Source organism: Erpetoichthys calabaricus, chromosome 5 (genome assembly GCF_900747795.2).
Source record: "Erpetoichthys calabaricus chromosome 5, fErpCal1.3, whole genome shotgun sequence".
Lineage (NCBI taxonomy): Eukaryota > Metazoa > Chordata > Cladistia > Polypteriformes > Polypteridae > Erpetoichthys > Erpetoichthys calabaricus.
The window spans coordinates 53,605,917-53,614,238 of record NC_041398.2 but is presented as its reverse complement, the minus strand read 5'-3'; positions in this window follow the sequence as shown (position 1 = coordinate 53,614,238).

Below are 8,322 nucleotides of genomic sequence, written 5' to 3'. Positions count from 1 at the left end.
AAAGACAAAACTCTTGGTTAACCAATTGATCTACATCCCTGTCCTCACCTATGGTCATGAGCTGTGGGTAATGACCAAAAGAATGAGATCATGAGTACAAGCCACAAAAATGAGTTTTCTTTGTAGGGTAGCTAGGCTGACATTCTGTGATAGGGTGAGAAATGCAGCAAATTGGGAGAGCCTAAGAGTAGAGTTGCTGCTTACCTGGATTGAGACAAACAAGTTGAGGCAGATTGGGCATGTCATAAGGAAGTTGTGCAGGTGGAACATCCTATTGGATGGAGACCTTTCGACCGACCCAGGACACTCAGGAAGGATTACACATTTTGGCTGGCTTGTAAACACCTGGGAATTCCGCAGGAGAGGCTGGGGACAGGGACAGGGAGGTCTGGGCTCACCAGGAACAGAAGTTAAGAAGATGAGATGACATGAGATCAGATGCTTTTGTATCAGGGTCCAGTTTTGCTAATTGAGATAGGAGCTTTTGATTGACATGCCAGGTAGGGTGCTGTGTTTGCAGTGAAACATGCTTATTTTGGGGTTGAAATACTTCCAGTATAATGTGTTTTAAAAAATTACTTGCACAGGCAAAAACAAGCACGTAGATGTTAGCCTAAAAAACTTGCTTTTCATCTAATAATTGTATCATTTCAAGGAAATGGACACCCTGGATTACTCTTCTTTCACTAGTTTTTCACACAACTGGTTTCCTGAGGTGCAGTTAACAACTGAAATGAAACTCACCAAAGTCCTGCCAAAGTGCAGTACCACACCCCTAAAAATTAATTCATCAGTTTTATAACCTAGGAAGCAACATTAAATGGGTTACCAATCCACAACAAAGTATGCTGACACTCACTTACGCATTCCACTTTAGAGTTTCTAGTTATCAGTCTTTGAGATACAGTATATGAGGAAAGTCAATGTAACACCAATGAAAACTCATGCAGAAACAAGCAAAATGTCTAAATTCTGCACAGGCAATGCCTAGGCTAAAATAAATTTCATGATTCTGGAGCTGTGAGACAACATTAGCATTGGGTAAAAGGCGGGAAACAGCCCAGGACTGGTGTTAGTCCACGGCAGGTGGAGGTGGTATTCAATAAGGTGTCACGAGAGATGGTGAGGTGGGCATTAAGAAATTTAGGTGTGAATGAATGGTTGAACTGAAGTTAGTTAATTGAAGAGTCACATAGTGTGGTGGAGGAACGATCTCCTCAGTCTGTCAGTGGAGCAGGACAGTGACAGCAGTCTGTCGCTGAAGTGGCTCCTCTATCTGGAGATGATACTGTTCAGTGGATGCAGTGGATTCTTCATGATTGACAGGAGCCTGCTCAGTGCCCGTTGCTCTGCCACAGATGTCAAACTGTCCAGCTCCATGCCTACAATAGAGCCTGCCTTCCTCACCAGTTTGTCGCGGCTTCAGGTGTCCTTCTTTTTTATGCTTCCTCCCCAGCACACCACTGCGTAGAAGAGGGCACTCGCCATAACCGTCTGATAGAACATCTGCAGCATCTTATTGCAGATGTTGAAGGACGCCAGCCTTCTAAGGAAGTATAGTCGGCTCTGTCCTCTCTTGCACAGAGCATCAGTATTGGAAGTCCAGTCCAATTTATCATCCAGCTGCACTCCCAGGTATTTATACGTCTGCACCCTCCGCACACAGTCACCTCTGATGATCACGGGGTCCATGAGGGGCCTGGGCCTCCTAAAATCCACCACCAGCTCCTTGGTTTTGCTGGTGTTCAGGTGTAGGTGATTTGAGTCGCACCATTTAACAAAGTCCTTGATTAGGTTCCTATACTCCTCCTCCTGCCAACTCCTGATGCAGCCCACAATAGCAGTGTCGTCAGCGAACCTTTGCACGTGGCAGGACTCCGAGTTGTATTGGAAGTCCGATGTACGTATATAGGCTGAACAGGACCGGAGAAAGTACAGTCCCCTCGGCGCTCCTGTGTTGCTGACCACAATGTCAGACCTGCAGTTCCTGAGACGCACATACTGAAGTTTGTCTGTAAGATAGTCCACGATCCATGCCACCAGGTATGAATCTAATCCCATCTCTGTCAGCTTGTCCCTAAGGAGCAGAGGTTGGATGGTGTTGAAGGCGCTAGAGAAGTCCAGAAACATAATTCTTACAGCACCACTGCCTCTGTCCAAGTGGGAGAGGTATCGGTGTTGCATGTAGATGATGGCATCCTCCACTCCCACCTTCTCCTGGTATGTGAACTGCAGAGGGTCGAGGGTGTGGCGGACCTGTGGCCTCAGGTAATGAAGCAGCAGCCGCTCCATGGTCTTCATCACATGTGACGTCAGAGCGACAGGCCGGAAGTCATTCAGCTCACTAGGACGTGATATCTTCGGGACTGGGGTAATGCAAGATGTTTTCCCTGTTCCAGGTTCAGGTTGAAGATGCGCTGTAGAGGACTCCCCAGCTCCAGCGCACAGGTCTTCAGCAGTCGTGGTGATACTCCATCTGGACCCACTGCTCTGCTGGCATGAAGTCTCCTCACCTCTCTGCTTACCTGGACTGCTGTAATTGTGGGTGGGGGAAACTCTCTCCTATGCTGGTATCAGCAGAAGGATGGGTGGAGGGTGCAGTACTCCGAGGTGAGAGTGGGTTAGGGTGGTCAAACCTGTTAAAGAAGTTGTTCATCTGGTTTGCTCTCTCCACGTCTCTCTCGATGGTGGCACCCCGCTTCGAGTTGCAGCCAGTGATGATCTTCATCCCATCCCTCACTTTCTTCATGCTGTTATTCTGCAACTTTTGCTCCAGCTTTCTCCTGTACTGCTCCTTCGCTGCCCTAAGCTGGACTCGGAGTTCCTTCTGCACGTGCTTGAGCTCATGCTGATAACCACCTTTAAAAGCCCTTTTCTTCTGGTTCAAAAGGCCCTTGATGTCACTTGTAATCCATGGCTTGTTGTTAGCATAGCAGTGTACTGTTCTTACTGGAACTACAATTTCCATACAGAAGTTGATGTAGTCATTAATGCAGTCAACAACCTCCTCAATGTTCTCACTATATGATCCCTGCAGGATATCCTAGTCTGTAGTTCCAAAGCAGTCTCTCAGTGCCTGCTCTGCATCAGGGGACCACTTCCTGATATTTTAAAGAGATTCTCTGGCTTTAAAGGGAATAGTTTATTAAAGCTGTGTGAGGAGCAGTATGCTTTATGGGAATGAGATGTGGCAGATGAAGGAGAAAAATAAAGCACAGCAGGAAAGACCAGAGGTGAGAACAATCAGGTGGATGTATAAAGTATGTGAAGGACAGGAGACAACATAAAACAAAGATTTGGGGATTTGCCCCATATATTGTAGTCAAGTAGTCAATATCATCTGCAAAATAACAAAGACAAATGAATTTGGCAAACAAGTTGGCTTTATACAAAAATGGCAGGAAATGAAAATTATGGTTTCAGTATAAGAAGGAAGTGATGTCATCAAGATGGGACGGTAGTAAGGTCATCAGGATGGGATGGAAGTGAGGTCATCTGCAAAGGATGGGAAGTGACGAGTTTTGGCTTAGCCTTCCGTGGTTCTGAAAGAGGAAAGATGAAAGGCACTAATGCTCATTACCAACCCTTTTCCTGCTGTCTTTTACGTCCCATGTTGGACCCTAAGCGCTCGTGTGTGACAAGTGTCACGGAGTGAGAGGAAGATGAATTCTGAGTTAAGGGAAAGACTTTATGTGGAGGCAAAAGGATGTAGTGTGCTGAGGAGAAAAAAAACTAAAGTGGTTTGAGCATGTGAAGTGTAAAGCACAGGGTGACTACATCAAGAGGTGCACCATGATGGAGGTGAAGGGCAAGTGGCCCAAAGAGAGGCATGAGAACACATGAGATAGTGTCAAAAGTTTTGAAATGATTGGATTTCAGCCCAAAGGATACCCAGGACTGAAGGAAAAAGTTTGGGGACAGCCAGCTAACCTGAGTAAACCTAGAAAATAGCAATTAAACCTGTGATAATGATGATAATGATGATGACTCAGAATATCCAGATCCAATTTATAAATTGCATTTGTCCAAAACTACTCACAAAGTAAAACTAAAAAGAATGACTGTTTGTGTATTTCTATAACTAGGACATTTATATGTACTAACAGTCCTTCAGGGTCGAACATTCAAGCCACTGGGCTACAATATCTGATCTGTATCAAATTAAAGCCTACTAATTGTGCTTGCAGCTGCCCAAAATGGATACAATTTGCCTCTAGCTGTAATAAATCGAACCCTCCAACAATCAAGCAATCAGTCAGACTTTGTTTCATTCAGCACCTTTTGTAGTAACTACAATAGCCAAGTGTTTAACCAAGAAAAGAACATACAGCTCCACAGAAATTGTGCACAACATATTTGTAAAATTTGTAAATGCAGTAAAATCTCACACAGTAACTAGCAAATACATTAAAAAGGTAAAAAAAAAGGCTTCCATTCAGGATTAATAGCAGCATTATAAGAAGAATTGCGGGCCACATATTTCAGTGGCAGTAAACATGTTAGGAATCAATTTCATAAATAATTTTAGGTTAGCGGTAGCATGGTAGTATACTCCCCTATTCTGTTTCTCTTCTTGGTATCTCTTCATGTGGCACTTGGCGCTTCTGCTGTACTTTCAAGTTGTTTTCCTGCAATGGAAAAGTGGTCTCAGATATATAAGCATTGGAATCATCGAGTGGAAGGGTCTTTTCATCACATTGGCTGGCCCAGCACTGATTGAGCTGTTGAATGACCAGTAAAGGGGAGGCAGTTTGTTGGCCGAGGTCTCCAGGACTTTGACTGTGTGTGGCTTGCCGGACTCCTTTTCTACTCCTTTCTGTAGTTCTACAATTAATCAATGGACAGATATCCATCCATCCATCCATTATCCAACCCGCTATATCCTAACTACAGGGTCACGGGGGTCTGCTGGAGCCAATCCCAGCCAACACAGGGCGCAATGCAGGAGACAAACCCCGGGCAGGGTGCTAGCCCACCGCAGGGCACACACACACACACACACACACACCCACACACCAAGCACACACTAGGGACAATTTAGAATCGCCAATGCACCTAACCTGCATGTCTTTGGACTGTGGGAGGAAACTGGAGCATCCGGAGGAAACCCACGCAGACACGGGGAGAACATGCAAACTCCAATGAGGACCCAAGAAGCAAACCCAGGTCACCATGCCGCCCTAGGACAGATATTGTAGTTTTAATATATGTTAATTAGTTTCTACTTTGCTTTTGAACAAATTTGTATCCTCATATGTGATAATTTTGTACTTAGTGAGCTGTATGATCTATTCCTGCATTTTACCTTGAGAACTTTCGCAGCATTCTGCACCTGCACTTGGTGAGGAGCGCAGTGCAAAAACTTAAGAGGGTTTTACTATTGTATTGTATTTCTGAGGTGGCAGTGATAGATTGGGCATCTAGCTCTGTGAAGAGGATTATTTATATTCTGTTTTATGTGTTGTAATTACTCCATATTTTGACACCGAGTCTACGTGAAAGGTGCTCTCTCTCTCTCTCTCTGAATTGCCTTTCCCAAGATTTCTGCCATTTTGCCGAGTTTATTCCTTGTCTTCATAGGGAGTCAAGGCAATGGCGGTCTGTCAAAAAACCAGGGGCCTCATGTATAAACGATGCGTATGCACAGAAATGTTGCGTACGAATGTTTCCATGCTCAAATCGTGATGTATAAAACCTAAACTTGGCGTAAAGCCACTCACATTTCCACGGTACCTCATACCCTGGCATACGCAATTTCTCCGCTCGGTTTAGCAGACTGGCGGCACCCAGCGTCAAAGCAGTGCTACTGTTTCTGTGTGGTCACCCTTTCTTTCTTAGATCCACATTCCTGATGTGGCTTTATAAATACACTGAAACTAACTGCATATTGTTTATTAGTGTAATGCATCTGATTGTAATTAACCTGCAGCAATATAATGGTCCAGGGAATAGCCATAGTATTCCGAATACCATAACTGCTTTAGCATTGTTACGCTCACTGCATCTTCTTCTTTCAGCTGCTCCGGTTAAGGGTTGCCACAGCGGATCATCTTTTTCCATATTACTCTCACTGCACTACTCGGAGTATTTATATCACTGTATCTGAGTGGGGAATCACAGCAGAAGCTAATTGGAAAGAGAATTATCAGTATACAGCATGAAGCAGACCCTGCCTGAGCCACGGCAAAACGTTTTAGAGATTTTCCTGTATGGACTTCGCGGTTTAGAAAAAGTTTCATCCCAAGAACTCTAAACGCACTCAATCAGTCCATCAAGTGCTCCTTGTAGAACTGTTTGTACTTATAAGTACAATTACCTCACTGTAAACTTGCACTACATTTATAATATTGCACAACCTGCGCCACTTTATAAAGCACGTACAGTATTTACATATGATGACGATATCATTTTTAAGATGGAATGCAGCAAAATATGTTGATTATATTATACAGATAAAACTTTAATTTCATTTAAATACAGTAATCTGTATTGTTAATAATTAAACATGTGAGGACACGGTGCCGCAGCGTATAGCTAGTTCACGGATAGCTCCTGCCTTGCGCTGTATTATTGCTGGTGCTGACGCGACACTGGAAGGATAGATGGATAGAATAATTAAACATGTACTATGAAGATATTTCAATGTTCCTTAAAAGTTTTGAAGAATCGGCGTTCTAAGCTTGCAAATGGCTTCACATCTATTACAGAGCTGATTGTGTGGCGATTGGGTATTTGGAGAAAGAAAAGTAAGGACAGGAATTGGAGGTTAGTACGTTTGAAAGAGACAGTACTTCTGTAATAAATTATTTCATCGAAGGTCGCGCATGGTGCAGCAAGCCTCTTGCGTGAGACATGAACAAACACTGCGCCACCGTGTTCCCATGTTTAATAACATGCTTTCATTCCTATCATCATGAAAAAGATATCACGTATACATCTCAGTATTTTAATTATTCAGAGAGCTGTAATATCATGAATGTAATGGATTATATGTCCTATCGGAGAAAGAGAAAGCCTGTTTAAGAAGCAGGTAGTGATTCACACACAGAGCACATAGAAGATCAAATACAGAACAAAGCATTTAACGTGCTACTTTAGTTACAATGGGATTTGAGAAACTAGTAAATTAAACGATTTTAAGATGAAGTTTATGATGTTATTAATGGCAAAATAAACTACATGATTAAAGTGGAAATTTCGAGATTAAAGTTGACATTTCGTGCTTTTTTCCCACTGTGTGCCTATTTTTTTGTCTGTACCCTAATAAGCTTTCATATGACACTCAGACGGTGGGCTACGAGTCGCCTTTTCACAGCGACTTTGATATGTGACTTCTTTTTTATTTCGGGCACTGTGCAACTTTGTGAACTTGAGCTCTCGAGTTTCTCTGACACTCTGTCATTCGATCAACTTCCACTGTTTAAACCAACAAATAGTACGTTTTTCCTTTGTCTCCACTTGGTATTCGCTGAAATTCTTATATTTCCCCCCGTGCTTTTCCCATTGCCTTTTCGCAGAAGGCTGTTTATATTGATTTGCATATTCAAAGAGGTATAATTCTAGGAGGAGTTGGGGCGGGACAGAAGGCGCGTGCACGAGCGTTACTTTTCATGCTGATCGGGATTTATGTAGCGGAAGAACGTGGAAGTTTGTGTACGTACAGATTCCTGCATCTGGATTTTTCTGTGCGTACGCACATTCCCGCTTTTGTGCTTATGCCATGTTATAATGTGAGTTCTACGCATGGCATTATACATGAGGCCCCAGGCCCGTTAAATGAGGCATTTCTTGTGTGATTTTGGGATATACAAGAAATAAATTGTTGTTGTTGTTCTAAAGTGGTTATAGAAGCTACTTTATAACTCAACTCCAGAACCTGGACTCAGTTCCCAGTCTGTTGAATACTTGTATTCCATGTATACATTATTACAAATACACAGAAATACACAATGATTATATTCCTGATGATCTGAAATCAAAGTGGGTACAGCATCCCCCTTTTTGTAGTGCTTGAGTGGGCCTGGATATTTCCCTGCTTTATAAGTATAAGGTTTAGAAGAGTCCAATGATGATAAGATAGTGTTTCCCAAAAACGGTCCTGGGGGCACACTGTGGCTGCAGGTTTTTGTCCCAACCAGCTTCTGTTTTTAATTGGACTCCTGGGCTAATTAAGTGATGTGTTATTTCCCAAGTTCTGAGTTTTGGGAACAATATAGAAATTAGAAAACTAAGTTTGGTAAAAAATATATATATATATATTTATTAAAATGTACCAAGCAGTTATATGGGAATAATGTATTTTTTTCTTTTAAACAATATTTT